General features: G+C 58.6%; 1 protein-coding gene and 1 non-coding gene across 5 annotated transcripts in view; one reads left to right on the top strand and one right to left on the bottom strand.

Annotated features, from left to right (window-relative positions):
* The window catches only part of TBC1D22A (TBC1 domain family member 22A), a 320,415-nt gene that overhangs the window by 270,584 nt on the left and 31,370 nt on the right, over window positions 1-18,461 (bottom strand). The gene's annotated exons all lie outside the window — the stretch shown is intronic.
* Window positions 11,164-11,248, top strand: TRNAQ-UUG. Its single transcript has one exon. It is a non-coding gene; the product is annotated as a tRNA-Gln (tRNA).

Below are 18,461 nucleotides of genomic sequence, written 5' to 3'. Positions count from 1 at the left end.
ACACCACCCCAGAGAGAGCAGCTCGGAACACTGATAGCAGAAATACAGATGGCCCGTAATATGTGAAAAAAATAAACTTGATCAAGTCTTAAAAATAGGCATATCCTTTGAAGCAATAATTTCACATCCAGTAATTATCCCCAGAAAAAACCAGAGATGAGAGCAAAGATGTGAGCATGGGGATATTTAAGGCAGCACTTAGGGGGGAAAACTTGGAAAAAGCAAATCTGTAACAATAGGGGGCGGCCAAATAAATTGTGGTATATCCAAATGACAGGACGCTGCGAGGTTATTAAAGGTTTGCTTGCAGGCAAATATTTAAGCACGGAAAAGGGCTGTGACTTACTGCTAAATGAAGAAAGAACACCAAAGTCTTTCACAGCCTAGATGACCTTTTGTTTTAAAAAATGCTTTTTCAGGGGTGCCTGGGGGGCTCAGTTGGTTGAGCATCCGACTCGGTTTCAGCTCAGGTCACCGTTTGTAAGATCAAGCCTGCATCAGGTTCTGCACGGACAGAGGAGGCTGCTTGGGATTCTCTCTCTCCCCCTCTCTCTGCCCCTCCTCTGCTCACTCTCCCTCTCTCTCTGTCGAAAATAAATAAAAAATTAAAAACAAGAAGATAATAAAATAAAATAAATTCTTTTAATAAATAAATAAAAATGCTTTTTTCAGGGGCACCTGGGTGGCTCAGTCGGTTAAGTACTCAACCCTTGACCACAGCTCAGGTCATGGTCTCATGGTTCGTGGGATCATGCCCTGCCATCGGGCTCCATCCTGACAGCACAGAGCCGATGGGATTCTCTCTCCCTCTCTGCCCCTCCCCTGCTCGTGTGTGTGAGCGTGTGCGCGCACGCTCTCTCGCACTCTCTCAAGATAACTAAGTAAACTTTTTAAATAAATAAACAGTAAAAATGCTTTTTCATATCACGTATTTAATATGTAAGGGCAATTTTTTTTTAACATTTATTGTTGAAAGAGCTAGCAGGGGAGGGGCAGAGAGAGAGGGGGACAGAGGATCTGAAGCGGGCTCTGCGTTGACAACAGAGCCGGATGTGGGGCTCGAACACATTAACTGTGAGATCATGACCTGAGCCGAAGTCAGGCGCTTAACCAATTGAGCCACCCAGGCGTCACGTAAGGGCAATTTTTATTTAAAACAACTCCTAATCTTTTCTAGCAAGGCAGGATTACATAATTCACGTCGGCATCTAGTGGAGATGAGGCACAGGCCAGAAGGCGAAGTCACCGCTGGTCCCCGTGTGCCACACTGGAGCCTGGGGGGGGGGGGGGGGGGGGGGGGCAGGGGGGACCCTCTCTGGACAATTAGCCCACAGGGAGGGGAAGCAGGCCGACAGACGCCAAGAGTTGGACAGAGCAGAAAACCGGACCCTGGGGAGGCAAGAGCAGCTGGAAGAAATCGCTGGGGGTACAGAGAACTGGGGCACGGGGGGGGGCAGAGATGTTTAGCAGCAAATTTGGTGACTTACGCGGCTCTACGGGAACCTCCCGAGACTCCAAAACGCCTGGAAGGCCTGCCACACACACAAATGCCTATTTAAGAAGAAGTGTGCTCCCCGCGCCGGTCAGGGGCAGGAGTGGGGCAGGGGTCACGACGCACATCCCAGCCCGGCACAGACACGCGGGCTCCGTGGGCCCCAATCCGAGCCCCGGCTTCTTTCCACACGGCACCCATCTCCGTGAACGTCCTGGCCCCCGGCAGCACTCCCGACGGCCTTTCCCACCCACCGCCTCCAGCCCGTCAGCTCGGCCATCTGTGCAGCCTCACGAGCCCCCCCCGAAGGAGCCGCACATCCACCCCCCGGCCGACCTGCTCCGCCCAGCCCCGCTCCGCACCATCGAGTCCACACCTTTCACGTCACTTCACCAGACGGGACCCCGGCCACCATCACGCCCGTCCTCCCACCCGCTCCAGCCCTGGGTGCTCAGGGTGGGAGCCTCGAGCCACACGTGGCCACTGGGCACCTGGAAGGTGGCCCAGCTGAGACGTGCTCTCAGTGTGACAAACACACCAGATTTCAAGCGGCACCAACAGCTGAGCGTACGTTATCTCGTTCACAGTTTTATACTGACTGTATATTAACTGTGTAATGTGTTAAGATAATATCTCGTGTATGTCGGGTTGATAAATAAAATCTATCATTAGAATTAATTTCACCTGTTCCTTTGTCCTCAGCGCGGTTCTGGCATCGCGCACGCGGCTCACGGGGCACCTGTCCCTTGGGTGGTGCTGCCGGCCCCCACGCCTGTGTCCCCCGAGTCACAGCAGCACGGCCCACTCCCCCCTGTGCAGGTGGGCCTCCCCGGGGGCAGCACCTGTTGGTCCCGGTCACCGCCGCACTCCCGGACCGTAGCAGCACCTGGTGCACAGCAGGTACTCAGACCAGAGGTACAGTCGGCTGATTAAATTAAATCGAGGACGCGGGGAGCAGGGAGGGGAGCCGTGAGTGACCATGACAATGACAATAACTGTCACAGCGAACATTTACGAAGCACTCAGCGCCAGGTATCATTCTAAGAGCTCCCCACAAGCAGTGAGTGAGCCCAGCGTCACGGGGCCAGGACTCAGGCCAAGCTGTCTGTCTGGCTGCAGGCTGCACCTCACGCAGCACGGCCAGGGCCCCGGCATCCCGCCGCGTGGCTTCCCCCACGCGCCGAGAGTTCACGGCCGGGCCCTGACCTTCCAGAGAGGACTGGCCCTGCACAGGTGAGCTCAGATGCGGGGAGGTACAGAAACGATGACCACACGAGGGAGGAGGAGGGACCACTGACATAGATACAGGTGATGATCTCTCCACAGCGGTTCCCTGCACTTTCCCATTTTCTGTAATACGATGTATTATTTATCTCAACACGAGGTTTCTACTCTCTACCACACCTCTGACGAACTGTGACCGCTGACGGGGTGCGTTTCGGTCAAGCACTGAGGTTCGGTGTTGCCCTGTCACCGGCCAGAGCCTACTGCAGCCGGATCCGCACGGCTGCGGCCACAAAGGTTCCAGGTACAGTCTGAAAACTCCTGGCACCGGTTTTCCCGATACCCTCGCTCCGGAGCAGTAGTTACAAGCCAGGACTCTGAGGTCCGCCCTGGGGAGAGGCCAGGGGCTGGCTGTGTTGTATTTTGTTTGAAGCTCCCCCAGGAGACAGTGACTAGTGCGTGTGCCCCGGGCGGATGCAGCTCTGAGCCCCCACCAGCCGGCCAAGACCTGTCTGAGCCCCTCGACCTCTGCCAGCCAGCCCGACCCACTCACCTTCCGCCTCAACACGTGCGCAGCCTATGCCGGCCAAGCCCCTCTGGGGACGCTCGGGGATCATGATGTCGTCCCGGCCCCTGCCACACGGCTGCCTCACCCGCCGGCCTCTTGAGGCCAGGTACTAACTGGGTTCCTTACTGGGCTGCCCATCGCACAGGCCCTACTGAAAACCCAGTCCCGCCGACGATGCTGTGATCCTGGGGTTAGCTTCTAGCGGGACTGCTTCTCTTCCAAGTCCCGCACAGAGCGCACCTAATCTTACTGGAGACCGGCAGCTTCCCTCGGCGCCTTGACGACAGTGGAGAATTCGAGTCTGAGATGCAGGAAAGGTGGCTGACCGCCACAGTGGTTCTGCAGTTTGCCGAAACGGCACAGAGCTTGGCCTTGAGCCAGGCCTGTGCGGAGCCTCCCCAGAGACCCCCCCCAAACCGGTGTGTGAGACCGAGGCAGAGGGGCCCCAGACGGTCGTGGGAGAGGCAGGAGACCGCGCCGAAGGAGGGGCAGCGCGGCCTGTGGAGGTGAGAGAGGGAGGCGCGACCAAGCAGAGAACCTGGACATCTTGAAAGAACCAAGAGCAGGGAAGGGACACAGCTTGAGGAGGAACCCCGAACGGCTTCCCTGTTCCAGAGCCCTCCCTGCAAGCGCTGGGCACAGCCGGCTGTCACGCTTCGTCTCTCACAGGGGCACGAGGCCCGCACACCCCCAGGCTCAGCCGACCTTCCCACCGGACCCCCGAGCCGCGGGCACATCTCAGCTCCACACCTTTCCCTGCAGGGCCCTGTCCTCGCGGGGCCCCCGTCCCTCGGCCTTCCGCCCCTGCCTCCCCGAGGCCCAGGGCCTCCTTCCCGGGCCCAGCCCCTCCACACGTCCAGTGCGCCTCCCCAGCCTCTCACGGGCACCACGTAGATGCTTAGGAAGGGCCCTCCAGAGAAACGAGTGGGTAAACCGGTGAGCAGATGACTGAGAGGATGGGTTGGGGAAGGAGTGAGTGGCTACTCGGATTCAGAAAGGGCAGCAAACGTATTAAAAGTGCCGAGAGAGCAGGGAGGGACCCAGAAAGGCTGGAGCGGAACCACCTGCGCCCGTGAGACGTGAGGCGGTAGGACTGCGCGCTCTGAGAGGAGCAGCACGAGGCTCGGCACAAACTCCTGTGTCCCGGGCACCTCAAGTCACGGCCGCAGATGCGGATGAAACGGAAGGGCGCCGGGCGATGCGGTCGAACCACACGGGACCATCAGGGGGCTGAGGGCCACACAGGATGACACCGTGACCCACGACACTCCCCCACGGACAGCAGCTCCGGCCCGGGACTCCACTGGGAAGCACGGAAGGTGACCAGAGCCACGACTCAGGGACATTCCTCACGGGGCCGGTCATGACAATCAGTGAAAAACAAAACCGCAACCGACAGCGAGCGAAATGCCCAAACAACAGAGAAATGGCCTGAGAAACGCCTCACCTGCCAGCGAAGGGAGGCAGCGCCCGTACTTAATGACCACAGCACAGCCATTAACAGCCGCGCTTTCAGAGAACATTGGTGTCAAGGGGAAAGATATCGTTTACGGGAAGTAAAAACAGTGCGATGCCCAGCTAGCTGCACTGCTGGGTCCCAGGCCTGAAAAAGGAAGAGACAGACACACGCGTCGTCACGGCCGTCCCGTCCCAGGAGACACGACGCTCGGCCCCTCGACACCCTGACACACCTAAGTGCGGGCTGATCGAGCAAGCGGAGATACGTGTCCCAGCCCGAGTCGGTTTCCTCCCTGCAGAACCAGGGGAACGCCACGCCCACCTCGCAGGCTCGTGGTGAGAAGACGAGAAAACGCCCGACACAACTCAGTGTCACCCGCGGCACACGGCGGCCACTGAACACCTCACCCGAGGCGCTTTTCTTTCTGGCCATCGTTCGCTGCGCGTACTAAACTTTAAACATTGGACGTTTGTTATTTTAAACTATACTCAATATCAAAGATGAACACACTGAATATTCCACCAGATCGGGCTCTGTTCCCGCCCCTCGAACACCCAGTGAAGGACGACCAGGAGCCATCTGAATGCATCTGAATGTGCAAAGGGTCCAGAAAAGAACAGACCGACACCAGCCTCGGGCTGCCCACTCGGGCTCCTCCAAGGCTCCCAGCCCTTGCTCTGCGGGGATCTTCCGCCTGTGCCACTGGGCCTCAGGTGCCCACCCAGGCACCTTCCCACATGCCGCCTCGGGTATCCACATCCCATCCCCTGCCCACGAGGTGCCCCTCCTCGGGTGGGGGAGGCTCACCCCTCCCTGCAGCTACTCCGGTGCCTCTGGACCCCCTGCTCCCAGGCGGGTTGGAACCCCAGGTATAATTCCTTACATCCCACAGGATTCACACACGTGCGTGCACACACACACGCACACGCACGCCCCAATCCTGTCCGCACTCCACTGTAAGTATCTGCAACCCATCTGTCTCCCCTTGAAGCAGGAGCCTCCGGGCTCTGTCTGCCGAGCCTGGTACAACCATGTATTTTAATGGGATAAAATAATCAAAAATAATTTTCACTATTTTCTTCTTCCACCCAAGGAAGATGGAGGAGACGATAAAAAGCTAAAATGAAAATAGGATTTCTCGGTCCAGAAAAAAAAAAAAAGAAAAGGCACACTAGCCAAAGCAAATTTAAAATCTCATTGAAAATAACTATAAATTAAATGCTACATACTAAAGATCAAAAAATGACTTTGCTAAATAGATTTTACACTTTAGTATTTGGTTTAGGTAATGGGGATAGAATTTTCAAGCACAAAAGGTCCAAATCTAGAAAAGTTTTAATGACTTCTGATAGAATTGGCACACATAAGAAAATTCGTCTTACTAATTCAATATATATTTTATTGAGGAAATAACCATGAATAAATGGATGAAAAGAGTGTACTTCAGTGAAGTATTTAATAGTTTGATCTAGAAGGTCATTAAAGTAAAGGGACAACCAAATGAAAGCGACGGGCACACAGAAAGAGCTCCGGGCTGCTGGAGAGACGAACGGGGCAGTGGGGAGCACCGGGGGGCCATGGGGGGTGGGCAGTGGCGGGACAGCGGGGGGGGGGGGGGGGCCCACGCCAGCAGGATCCGCTGTGGACATGCTGACGTGCTGAGCGCCACCAAAACTGTCAGATGGCTTACAAAGAACCAAAGCAAGAAGAGATCAAAGCTAAGAGAAGGTCGAAACAGGCAAATTTAAGTTTACGAGGACTCGGAAACGTAAGTTGGTGGCACTTCCAAATTTGACAACAGTGCTGTGATAAAACACGGATCAAGAAACTCGCTCCAAAGTACCGAGTCACCTGGCTGCACCTTTAAAACGAAACCACGGTGTGCCTTCCGCTCATTCCTCATCCACACTCACGGAAACGTTAGGTCTCGGCCCCCGCGAGCCGGTCAAACGGCGTGCGGGATTCGGGGCCGCCAGAAGGACAGCGGCCCGCGGCTTGGGCAGGGGTGGGCCCGCCCGCTGGGCCAGGGTGGCCGAGGAGGATCCGAGGCCAAGCATCCAACACAGTGACAGACAAGAGTGGGCCGCACAGCCAGCGTCACAGGGGCCCCTTGTGATCCTCGTGATACATGACGCTCCCACATTCCCATGTCGATCCCCCACTAGCAGCCGGCTCCAAACAGCCTCATTATATTTGAGCCTGCTGCGAGCACAGGGTGTGCAGAGAAGAAAGGGCTGGTGCCCCGAGAAAGCAGGAGGAGGAGGAGGGCAGGGGAGCCAAAGCTTCCATCAGACCCACAAACAGCACGAGGGAGTTCCAAAGAGCTACGGTTCAAAGCACGGTTAATTCACTTGCTGCTGAATCTCAGAGTGTCACCCATACGTTGTCACTCGCAGCCCTACAGCACGATTATCACAGAGGAACAGAAGCCAGATTAACCTCCCCAAAGCACGGTTCTGATCAGCCCACTCCCCCCCAAAACACTTTCCATGGCTCCCAATTACCCACAGAACAGTCGACGCGTCAAGAGTTCCCGACCTCTGCGACAGCCGCACTGATTCCTTGACTTCACTGAGGAGGAAACTGAGGCCAAGGACGAAACAAGCAACGAGAAGGTCTGACGGTGGCAGAGACGGGATCTGAACCCAGGCTCTCAGCCCCTCCCCTCCACGGCCCGTGTTCTTCCCGCTGCCCCGGGGCTGCCCCAGAACCGCGTGCCTTGGTTCCCAGCCGGGGCCCCACCTGGCACTGCTACCGCCTTCTCCAAGACCCGACAGCCTGCGGTGCGGCAGGCTGAACACAGGTCCCTCAAACACACCCAGCCTCGCGCACGCGCTGTGCCGGCCGGCTGCCCCCGACGCCATGACTCCGCCTCTGCGGTCCCTGAGACCCGGCGCCCGGCCGCTACAGCCGCACACGGCTCGGCCGGGGACCGCAGGCAGCCCCGTCCAGGTGGCCGTGTGGCTTCTGCTGACGCGCAGTCGTCACCGCCCCACCTCCACACCTCCTCCCTCAAGGCCGGGCTCGCACCCGTCCCCCAGCCTGGGGCGGCCTAATCCCACCTCCAGCCACTGAGATCACACCCGCAAGGCAAGACGTGGCCCTCGGGATCCTACACAGCCGTCAAGTGGAGGGACGTCACCGTCCAGCAAGGGAGCTGGTACTTGCCAAGTGTCCCCTAAACTTCTGTTGGATGAAGGGCAGGACGGCTGAGCCCACAAGGCCTCTGACGCGCCAGCACACTCTGTCCCCCCACCACCTCCTCACCGGCCTCCCTGGCCGGCCCAGTGACAGGCACCGAAGCCTTTCCACGGTGGCCTCAGTGACCACCTGCACCCCGCCAAAACAAGCACGTCGCATATCCAGACGCCCACTGTCGAGCATCCATAGGAACCTGAGGTCAACTCACTGCCCTGCACACGCGGAGCTCAATAACGAGTCACGTCCTAGACCACAGCCGAGCGACCAGACCCTGATACACAACCTAGCATGGACGCGCTCCCCAGAGGCCAAAGGTCACCGAGGTTGATCACAGGTCACACCACAGCCTGGGGATGCGGGGGCCCTGCCCCAGCCCCTCAGCAGCAGACCGGGGATAAAATCGCCCCTCCTTAAGGTCAACCTTCCCCTCCACAGGCCAACCAAGAAGTGACAGTCAGCTGCTACACTCCATAAAGCAAGTTCAAATCACCTAACCCCACTATAACCTCCTCCAACAAACATCTGCTAAGCACACTTCAATAGGCCACATCTTCTACAAAAGGCATTAACGGGAGCAAAACCGAAGGACAAAGGGTGTAAGCCTCAAAGCAGAGATGGCGGGCATTCCCACGGTCAGGAAAAGGCAGCGGGCGTGCCCAGGGCACGAGGTGGAGGGGTCCCACGCCCGTTTCTGATTCCATATTTCCTCCTTCTCCGCATCATAAACTTCTAGAACAACCAGCGTATTGAGGGGAGGACGACAAAAAGGAAGGGTTTGATCAATAGTGCGTAAAAGGTCTTTTTCCCACAGAAGCCACCTAGCTCCAAAGAACTGATCTTCTGCTTGTGGGAAAGACTGTAAACACACAGTCACAAGACGCATCACAGCATCATGGCACACGTGGGTCAGAGAGACGCCTCTGCCGGCCGTCAGAGCGCCGTCCGCACACGGGACACGGGGTGCACAGGACAGAGGGGACCCCCGGGAAGGCCCCTGCACGCACACCAGCAGCCCTGCGGCCCTGGGAGAAGCACGGGCGTCACCTCCCCATCCTCAGATGCCACCGGAAGACTGGTTGTTAAACGCGTGTAAAAAGTCACCTGGGGGTCATCTCCCAACCACAGCAATGACCCTGAGGGGCCTAAAATAGGTGAACAGGCTACCTTGTGACCTGTCCCAGAGCCCTGGCCCGCTGTACCAGGCGAGACCCAAGGCCCCACGAGCTGCAGGCGCACGGACTCCGTAGTCAGAGTCGAGGCTTAATTCTGACCGGGCACTCGCTCTGACACGGGAAGGCCCTGCCGCCCCCGCCGGCTGCGAGGGCTCCGTGCACCAAGAATGTGCGACACACAGGGCAGCGACAGGGCTCGGGGGCCCACACCTGCAAGGGCCGCCCCCCACCCTGGACCACAGTTTCCACCGCACACCCAGGTCTGAGCCCGGGTCCAAGCCTCCTGTGATCCCAGAACCAGTACACAAGGCATACGCGTCTGAGCCGGCCCGGGAGCCCGCACGTGGGCTTGAAGTCACAGGGCGGATGATTCCTGTTTCCAGGACGTAACTTAATCCCGGGGCGAGTGACGCCTCACCACGGGTACACCGAACAGGGCGACCCAAAGGGCCGTGGCAGAGCCATCTCTTCAGCGGACAGAACAAAGCATCCCCAATTCTGTCACTGCCGTTCTACCAAAAAACTCCGACTGACTACACGTTCTGTGTTTACACCACACGAGGTGTTGGTAACGTGGCCTCGTGAACACGCCGAACGCTACCGAGCATGCCTCCGGATGCTTCTCTGTATATTCCGTGGAGTTCAGCTCAACTGTGAGAAAGAACGTGCTCCTTGAACACACGACGATCCTTCTGCGCTCTGCCATCTGGGAGGGAGAGAAGGCTGGGTGTGCGCTGAACCCCCCCTGCTCTCAGGAGCCCTGACGCACGCGGTGAGAAAGAGGGCCGGGAGGTGAGCACGCTTCCACTCGTACTTCGGAAAGAACCGGGGAGGAGCCCGCACACACGCCTTTGCACGGCTGCCTGCGCGCACGGAACGCTTCCGAAAGCAGGTAGCAAGGAGGGGCTGTGGCGCCAGGGGGTGGGGGCGCGGGGGGAGGAGATCCATCGGTCATGGACGCCCTTGGGGGCAAACCTGGGCTTTTTAACATTGCATAATGTAGCTTTCTCAATTAAAAAAAAAAAACTAGTTGGGGCGCCTGGGTGGCTCAGTTAAGCATCCAACTTCAGCTCAGGTCATGATCTTACGGTTCGTGGGTTCGAGCCCCACGTCGGGCTCTGTGCTGACAGCTGGGAGCCTGGAGCCTGCTTGGGATTCTGTGTCTCCCTCTCTCTCTGCCCCTCCCCTGCTCATGCTCTGTCTCTCTGTCTCTCTGTCTCTCTCTCTCTCAAAACTGAACGTTAAAAAAAAAATTTAAGACTAGTAAACAAAAAATTAAACATGACCAGTCTCCAAACTTTAAGTGACAAACTCTTGTGCATTCTTACCCCTCCTCTCGTCCAGAACACCAAAGAGCGATTCTGTTAGCGTAAATTATATTACGTGTTTTGAATACTTACATTAAACGCCTAGGTTTTGATTAGACATACAAATTAAATGCTGATTTAGACAGATACACAATTTTAATAAAACCTTTATAAGTAGAGATCATTTCTAAAACATCATACAGCCATTAAAAACAACGGTTATGAAGACTGAGCCACATGGCAGAGGCTTACGATACAAGATTAACTGGAAATAAAGGTAACAAATCGACCTGCATCCTCCCGGCCTCAGTGGGGAAGACAACAGTGGGGGAAGGAGGCAGAGGGAGAAGAAAAGCCGCACAGGCAGGAGGGCAGGCCCACCGCGTGCTAGGCGCTGCACTCACCACCTCTGGGGATTAGCACGTCAAGCCTCCAAGACGAGGGTCGCTGTACCCATTTTACAGGTGAAGAAAGTAAAGTCAAAGAAGCCTGAAAACACTGCCGAGGCCGCTCTGCTGGCAAACAGCAAAGCGCGAGGGGACCTCGTGGGGCCTACAGCCTGGGCCCTGCTCTCCATGTCCTTTGTCGCTGAGGTGCTGAGTCAGCAGTGGGTGGCAGGCTGCCGGGGGGGGGGGGGGGGGGGGGGCTCCTCACCCTCCGTGCTGTGCCGACTCTCCCTTCTAGGACCCTGGACAGACACACGAGTTACATCATGGGTTTAAAAGCAGGTTTGAAGGGGCGCCTGGGTGGCTCAGTCGGTTGAGCTCCTGACTTTGGCTCAGGTCACGATCTCACAGTTCGTGGGTTCGAGCCCCACATCGGGCTCTGTGCTGACAGCTCGGAGCCTGGAGCCTGCTTTGGATTCTGTGTCTCCCCCTCTCTCTGACCCTCCCCCATCCCTGCTCTGGTCTCTCTCTGTCTCAAAAATAAAATAAAACATTAAAAAGTTTTTTTAAAAAAGTGGGTTTGAAAAGATACCCTCACCTAATTTTCTTAGAGTAACTTATCCTAAGAAAATGACATTGGCTTTTTAAGCGTTCTAACAAACTTGAACTGTTTCCCTTTAGGACCAATTTGCACATAGTCTAAGATTTTACCAGAAAGCCTTCCGTTTATATTATTCTCAAGAGCTGGCTAGAAACCAAACCAGAGCCATACTGGCAACGTTCCCCTCCCACAATAAATCCAGGATAAAGGTGCTTTTCCTCGCCTCCCTCCACAAAGCCCAGCGCCTTCCTTACTCTTGCCGACTTGAACTTCAACTTCCTCTCCCCAGTAAATCCAGGTGCAAGGCCGCACTGATTTATCCTTCATCTCCCGAGCCTTCCGCTCCCACTCGCCAGATGTTTCTTCCTGTTTTCTTTCTTTAACCCTGTATGACTTCCTCCCACACCACATGTCTAGAGGGGAGGTCCTGTGTCCTGGGGCTCACCATGGGCACATCGGCAAGCAGGGCGAAGGGAGCCGGGTGAGAAACCCAAGGACCGCGGGCACCAGTCAGCCCTAACCTCAGGCACGTCCTCCTCCTTTACCGAACCTCAGTTTCCTCGTCTGCAAAATGGGACTGACGGGAGGCCGCCAGCTCCATCTATCACGTACGGTCACCACCAAACTGGGGAGGTACTTCCGTGGGCAAGTGACCCAGCACTGCTGCGTCTCATCCAGCAAAGTGGCTGCTGGTGGCCCCAGAATTCACATGTTCGATCCTGGCTCCCAGCAAGACGGGGTCTAGAGGTGGAGCCTCTGGGAGGCGAGCAGGGCCTGAGGGCCACGCCCCAGGGTGGGGTCAGGGTCCCTACACAAGAGGCCCCGGGGAGCCCCCCTCCCACCGCGGCCACGTAAGGACCGGCACCTGGGCCCTGGGTTTCCAGCCTCCGGGACGGTGAGAGACGGACATCTGTCATTAGAAGCCCCAGTCCGGTGTCCCGCTAGCGTGGCCGGAACGGACTCAGACACGGCATCATCACGCCAAGCGAGGGCCAGACTCCCTCCTTTCAACGCACCGAAGCCCTGAAGCCCGCCGCCTCTGCGAGGCGGAGCGAAGCAGCACCTGGGGCCGAGGGCCGCGAGCGACACGAGTCCTCCGCTAGGGCTCCCGGGCCCGCAGTCGGCACACGCCATCCCAGACCCCGCTGTGACCCGCCTGCCGCGGACCCCAGCTGTGCCCACTCAGGCTCCGTCACCTCTCCGTCCGCGGGGAACGGCTCTCCCTCACACCCTGAGCCCCAGGGGGTCCGAAGGCATCAGCACGTTTTCCTGAGTTAACGCATTTTTACAACCGTCCTCGGCTCGGCTCTTTTCTCAGCTCGGCTCGGCTCGGCTCGACACACACCAGTTCTCATCCCGCTGGTGGTCGTTCTTTTTCGTAACAGACTCCAGAAAGCACAAACCATCGTAACACGAAAACGTCATTTTCTTTGCCGTTTCCAGAGCTAGACCCCCGCTTGCAATGGCCTGTGGCCCTTCAGAGTGTCCGCTCCATTTCTGGGGAAAACTCGGGGCGGGGGAGAGCTCGTTCTAAAGGCTGTGTCTGCCCGTGAACTTCAAAGTGTGCCCATCGGCTCCCTCCACACCCACTATTCTGCACAGCGCGTGAGACAATTGTAACGTCTTCTGGGGCCTACTGTGCATCAGGCACAGGGTTAGGTACCAGCCACACGGCCCCTGACCTCAGGGAACTAGACATCCGGGGAGGTGACGCAAACCTGCAAATCCATCTGAGCGACGCACGGGGGTGGCTGTCTACCCAGGACCCATCCCTCCCTCTTTCCTGCCACCAGAACCCCACTTTCAAAGTGCCGACGGCTGAGCCGCACGAGATACTCATTTGTCAGGGTCCCTTGCAGCTAGGGGTCGACGTGTGACCCAGCTCTGGCCAAACTCTGCTTTCCTGATACGAATCCAGGTGCCGGGGTGACCGCCCTTCACCTCGCACGAGACGGTGACCTCCATCTTGCCGCCCCCGGCTTCGATGGCTGATGACAACGCAGCGAGCCAACGCCAACAAGCCACCTCCCCCCGCGTCACGTGGAGAAAACTAAACCCCAGTTGTCTCGAAGTCCCCGAGTCTGATTCTGTCACCCGCAGCCGACGCAAGTGCTCACTGATAGCCCTCAACGCGAGGCACCCCGCGTCGGCCGGTGAAACGGGTACCTGAGCCGCGATGAGAGGCAGAGAGGTCGGGGGGGCCGCGTCACAGCTGCAGAGGGCAAGCAGCGGTTCTTGCGTGTAGGCCGCCCGCCCCCCTCGCTCACCCTCACAGAGGAAGCAGGCCCCGCGGCCTCACCCCCGTCACGCGCTCCGCCAACATCCAACCCTACAAAGCCAGGTATCGGAGTGAAAAGACAAACGTGTGAAAGACTGACTTTTAAGTCTGTAAAGGAGACTCACGAACGCGTTTTTAACATTAGCTCTTAGGATCACCCACAGAAAACCGTCACTCAACAGAGTTCCCTGAACGAGCCCGGAGAGGTCTCCTGTCAAACTGCGGGTCTGCTCTGCTCGCGATCCTGCAGGAAGTACCGTCTCTCGCCGCGTCACACTCGGTCTGGTCTGTTCCGAGCGGGGTGCCACTACGCGCAGCCCACGGCGGACCCGTGGCCCGGAGGAAGGACGCCGGGGGCGGCGTGTCCCCGGGGCCCTCGTGCTCCCGTCCCAAGGCCGCGACGACACGGGGAGCCGACGTGGGGAGTACCTCCCAGGGGAGCTCGGCAGCTGGCAGGACGCACAGACCACAGCGCTCAGCATGCGGGCACAGTGGAGATTTTTTTTAACATTTTTCATTTATTTCTGAGAGACCAAGGGAGGCAGAGAGCAAGCAGGGGAGGGGCAGAGACGAGGGGAGACACAGAATCCGAAGCAGCTCCGGGCTCTGAGCCGTCAGCACAGACAGGGTGGGGCTCGAACCCACCCTGAGCCCGAGTCAGACGCTCAACTGACCGAGCCGCCAGGGGCCCCCACAGTGGCAAATCTGCCGGTCGGTTTTATCCTCCTTCCCATCTCTCTAACCTCCCACAACACCGTGTTAGTGAGGCTCACAAAAGCGCCAGGGCGGAGAAACGAGGCCGAGGAGGAGGCGTGCGGCCCCCGACCCGGGTGGGAGGACGGCCGGCCGAGAGCGGGGCCCACGCGGGGCAAAGGCTCTGAAGGGCAGGCGGGGTGGAACTGACAGGGCAAGCAGCAGGAACGCTGCCCGCGGTGACAGGACGTGTGGTGCGGCTGCGGCACCATCGTTCAGATAGCGGGAGTCACTGAGTAATTCAAGGAACAAAAGCGGAGGGAGGGGACCAGGTGTGCCCAAAGGGAGGGCAGAAACGTCCAGCCGTCGCTCGGCGGGCCGAGGGCGAAGGGTGCTCTGCGGGAAGGCAGAGCCGGCTGAGGAGGCGCCACAGCGGGTGAGGCGTTCTGGGGCGAGGGCATCAGGCAGACGCTGCCCACGGTTCAGTCGAGAGATCCACGTGACGAGGTGACACTTGAGCAGAGACCTGGAGGAAGTGAGTCACGCGGAAATCCGGGGCAGAGGGACGGTGGTGCCGAGGCCTGGGAGGCGGGGAGGCCCGAGAGGAAGGGCCAGGTCAGGTCAGGCCCTGAAGGTGGGGAGAGGAGCAGGAGGAGGAGGAGGGATGAGGTAGGGGGGAAGGAAGAGGGGAGGGAGAGAGGGGGAGGGAGCGGGGAGAGAAGAGCAGGGGAGGGACGAGGGAGCAGGGGGCAGGAGCAGAGGCCAAGGTTGGGGGGGAGGAGCAGGAGGAGAGGAGAGGTGAGGTGCGGGTGGTATGGGTCAGAGCGAGAGGAGGGGGGAAGGGGGGAGGGGAGAAGAGGAGCAGGGCAGCGGGGAGAAGCAGCACGTGTCTGAGACCAGCGCGCGGCTGGGGTGGCCTGCACAGAACACAGAGAGTCACTGCTACAGGAGGCTGCACAAACCACAAAGACTAAGTGGCCCTTAGTCCCCACCCCCCGCCCCGCGGGGTCTCTGCTCTTGGGTAGCTCCCAGTGTCATCCTCCCCAGGCAGACTCCAGGGAAAGGCGGAGTTGGCTGGAGCTCTCCTGTTGCCCCTCTCACCCTTCAGCCGTCCCAAGCTCCCCAAGACCACCTTCGCCCTGAGGACACGCTGCTCGGAGGTGCACTGCTGCGGCGACGCAGCTCCGGCTGCAGGGCCGGCGCCTGGCCACCAGAGGGCGATGCGGGGCACTGCCGGCCCACGGCCAAGACCAGGGAGAGCAGAAGCGCCCTCCGGCCACAGAGCCTGCAGTCATCCCGCAGCGCCCAGGGCAAGCCCTCTGCCCCAGGCTCTCTGAGGAGGCCCTGGGGAATGAAAAGACCCCTCTCCCTCAGGCCTCTGAAGAGCACCGAGAAGGCCGGTGGCCACGCTAACCGGGAATAAGTGCGGGGGGAGCCTGCATCGGGACCGGCTCCCACCCCCCAGAACCCCACCGTAGGGCCCCGGGGCCCGCCTGCTGCACCCAAGTCTCAACCTCCTCAGCTGCCAACCAGGGCCAGACCCGCCCGGAGCAGAGAGCCGGCACGTCGGGGTCAGGACCACTGCCACACATTCTGACTCGTCTCTGCATTCAATGCTCTAACCTGCCGAGCACCACCGCTTAGCCCGGCCCACCTTAACGTGCTCGGACGCTCACATCAGCCTACGGTGAGATAGAACCGGCCAACGCAAAGCCCAGTCCACAGCAGGGCGCTGACCGCCTCGTGTAACTGCTCGAACACCGTGCAGAAAGTGAGGGACAGAACGGTCGTCGGCGGACCACCGCTGACCCTCGCGATCGAGAGGCTGACGGGAGCCGTGGCCGCTGCCCAGCATCACGAGAGGAGCGAACCGCGGATCGCTGGCCCAGGAAAAGATCAAACTCAAAATTCCAAGTACAACTTCCACTGGATGCGCATCGCTTTGGCACCATCGTAAAGTCTGGAAACAGTAAATTGAACTATTGCCAAGCCAGGGACCGTCCCCGTGGAGGAATACAGAGCACTAGCCACGGACCGTCCCCACGTACAGACGCACGCACGGGGCGCCAGCCGGGGAACGTCCACACGTACGGATACGCGCACAGAGCGCTGCACCAGCACAAAGAAAGCACCCAAAACGGCAGCACGTGGGCAGTTACTTGGACACACTGCTCTCCCTGGCTCTGTTTCATGAGCACCTGATTCTGTGTCCCCAGTGAAACAACGCGTCTCTGTGTGTACCAGCCACCCCCTCCTACAGCCCTAGGCTCCCACCATAATGGTCTGGGCCTGCCTTGCTCCCCAGTCTACCCGGCTTCACGTCCAACCAGGCGCCAGCACCCCCCTCCGCCAGCCCTGCGGCACCCCCAGCCCACAGCCTCGGCCCCCTCCCAAGTCTACTACCCTGATCTCTTCCCTACCCCTCCACACTCCCAAGTGGCTGCCCAAGGACCCACCCGCAGCCCCAGGACGCTGGCGACACCCTGCCTAGAAATCTTCCGTGGATCTTTCTTCCGTGGAAGAAATTTCAGATGCCCCGTGCCAAGCTTTGCTCCCCTGGTTCAAAACCTTCCAGAGGCTTCATGCTGAGCTCCTCCTTTGTGCCTTCGGCACCCTCAGGACCTGCCCCTTCCTGCTTGTTGGCCTCCGTCCCCCTCCCAGCCCTCCCCCACCAGGCCCTGGGCCTCAGGGCTTGGGTGCCCTGTCCCGCAGCTGGCTGCCCCTGGAAGACCCCTCCCCACCTTCAAATCGACCTTCCCTTAAAGGTGCCTATTCCAGGGGCACCTGGGGGGCTCAGTCGTTTAAGTGTCCGACTCTTGATTTTGGCTCAGGTCACAATCTCGCAGCTTGTGAGTTCGAGCCCCATGTCAGGCTCCATGCTGACAGCTTGGAATTCTCTCTCCCCCCTCTTTCTGTGCCCCTCCCCGGCTGGCTATCACTCTCTCTCTCTCTCTCTCAAAATAAATAAGGAAACTTTTAAATAAAGAAATGAAGAAACAAAAGAGCCTGTTCCCAAGGGTCTTTGCTGGCCGCTCATCTCCAGCAGCACCCAGCCTTTACCTCGGCAGTTTTGTTCTCCACGTGCACTTAGCACCTTCTGGTAGTTTCCAGCGCCCTGAATGTGCGTGTGTGTGTCCCCGCCTTCCTGTCTCCTCACACGGGAATGTCAGCTCCTGGAGAGCGGGGCCCCGGGGGTCTGGCTCCCTGTTTCTGCCCAGCGCCCACACCAAGAGCGAGTGAACTATGCGGGCACTTCACGTAAATGACCTCCTGGTCACAAGACCCCGCAGGGTGGACCTCGTTTCTCCAGTCACGCAGTCAGGGCCTGACGCTGGGGCTGAACTGCCTCGTCCCGCCATCACGGCCCCGCGGGACTGTCCTCCAGCCCCAGGCCCCGTGGGGACAGCTAACTCCAAGTCTCGCTTCCGGGGTGAACAGCCCCACAGACCCCCTCCTCCCAACAGCCGCCTCGCCTCCCTGCCTCCTACTCGGACGCTCGCCAGCCTCGAGCCAGCCTCAGTGCTCACTGGAACTACGAGTCCGGGCACCCGGCCTCGCTCCTTCTCTAGTCGCGTCTGAACACCCGGAGTGCCAGGGCCGGGCGCCTCACACCCTTGACCTCAAGGCCCCACGCCCGGGAGGCGCTGGCTCCGCGGGCCTCGGGACCCGCGTGTTTTGCACACGGCCCGATCCCATTCCCACGCAGCCGCACGCGATAAAAACGAACGTCTCCAAGTGTCATTTTCTCGGGCTTCAAAGCAGGCAGCCTTTTGCACAAGTAAATATTGAGTCAATGCTAAGAGCAGAATGAGCTGTTAAGTTCTATTTGCTACTTTCATCCCCAGGCTCATAACCGAGCACAAGCTAAACAAAGAGAAACAGCTCTCCGCCGACGAAATGACATTCAGCAGGTAGAATCATTTCTGTGGGCACTTCTCACATCAGTGATTTGCTTCTCCAACATTGGCAAATATTTGCCACTTATGTCTTTTATGTAATGTGAAGATAATATATTCCACTGTCTTCCAAAGCTATCTTAAATGCCTTATAAAAACAGGCAATTCACTGGCTGTGTTTTCT

This window comes from Panthera leo, chromosome B4 (genome assembly GCF_018350215.1).
Source record: "Panthera leo isolate Ple1 chromosome B4, P.leo_Ple1_pat1.1, whole genome shotgun sequence".
Lineage (NCBI taxonomy): Eukaryota > Metazoa > Chordata > Mammalia > Carnivora > Felidae > Panthera > Panthera leo.
This window is presented reverse-complemented; position numbering and strand designations above follow the sequence as displayed.